At 38.6% G+C, this 1,367-nt stretch overlaps 1 pseudogene; it reads left to right on the forward strand.

The window, feature by feature from the left end:
- Nucleotides 1-579: 579 nt before the first annotated feature.
- Nucleotides 580-1,367, forward strand: part of LOC107715789 (glutathione peroxidase 1-like) — a 2,288-nt pseudogene continuing 1,500 nt past the window's right edge.

Genomic DNA, 1,367 nt, shown 5'->3' on the forward strand with positions numbered 1-1,367 from the left:
AACTCCAGTCCTGGAGAGCCGCAGCCCTGCAGAGTTCAGCTCCAACCCTAATTAAAACTAACCTGCCTGTAGCTTCCTAGTAACCCTTCAGACCTTGATTAGCTTGTTCAGGTGTGTTTGAGTAGGGTTGAAGCAAAGCTCTGCAGGGCCGCGGCTCTCCAGGACCGATGTTCGCCACCCCTGCTCTATTGCTTAGTTACGTGCATTCTGTCACTGTTTAAACTGCCCTGTCAATCATCTTGTCACAGTTAACATCATCCACATTTCGCTTAATTTGAAATAGTTTTTATTCTTCATATTACTTGTATGGCTGGGTATTTAAAAATGTAATTGAATAACTCTGAATGAAAACTTACTCGTAAAGTAAGATCTGGGGTTTCGAACATTCCGACACGCGCACGTGATTGGACAGATATTAGGCTTCATTTTCTGCTGATCACGTGATTCTCTGAAAACAATACTCGCTCCGGCACAGAGCTTCGTGAGAAATTGCGCTGCTCACCCGATACGCGCTTTGAAGCTTCAGTGTCATATGTAACATCACTACAATACACCCATTTGACAGAAGATGGCAGTATTTTACCAGTATTTACCTCTTGCTGACCTCCCAAGATGCAACATGCACTTCCTTGAATTGTATTTATGCGCCTCCTCTCCCTGTGACTCAAGGTTCAGCTGAAGGTTTGTTGGTAAAACATTGCGTTTCGAACTGCGTAGTAAACGGCGTGTTCGAGCATGGCAGGGGCCGCGAAGAAGATTTATGATCTGTCCGCCAAACTTTTGTCAGGGGACCTCCTGAATTTTTCCTCTCTCAAAGGTAAAGTGGTGCTTATTGAAAATGTGGCGTCGCTTTGAGGCACAACAGTCAGGGATTACACCCAGATGAACGAGCTCCACAGCCGCTACGCTGATCAGGGGCTCGTGATCCTGGGCGCTCCCTGCAACCAGTTCGGACATCAGGTGAGACAGTACGGCTCATTCTTCACTTACTCCTTGTTTCAGATTTTTAAAGGATAAATTGTATTAGAGATTATAACTTGTATTAATATATTGATCATAAATACAGATATTTGTAGTGTTATGTATTTATTTTTAAGAATTTAAAAGACTTAATATTAAATATATATATATATATATTAGTGCTGTCAGAACATTTACATGTATATATTTATATTCATACAATATATATAGTATATATAAATATATTTAATATATAATCATATCATATTTTTCTTAAATATATACATGCACGTGTTTATTTATATTTACATAATACATATACACACAAACAAAAACGTGTATTTTGTATTAGATTAATCACGATTAATCGTCCGTTTGACAGCACTAATATATATATATATATATAA

Source organism: Sinocyclocheilus rhinocerous, unplaced genomic scaffold, assembly GCF_001515625.1.
Source record: "Sinocyclocheilus rhinocerous isolate Xijiao unplaced genomic scaffold, SAMN03320098_v1.1 scaffold899, whole genome shotgun sequence".
Taxonomy (NCBI): Eukaryota; Metazoa; Chordata; class Actinopteri; order Cypriniformes; family Cyprinidae; genus Sinocyclocheilus; species Sinocyclocheilus rhinocerous.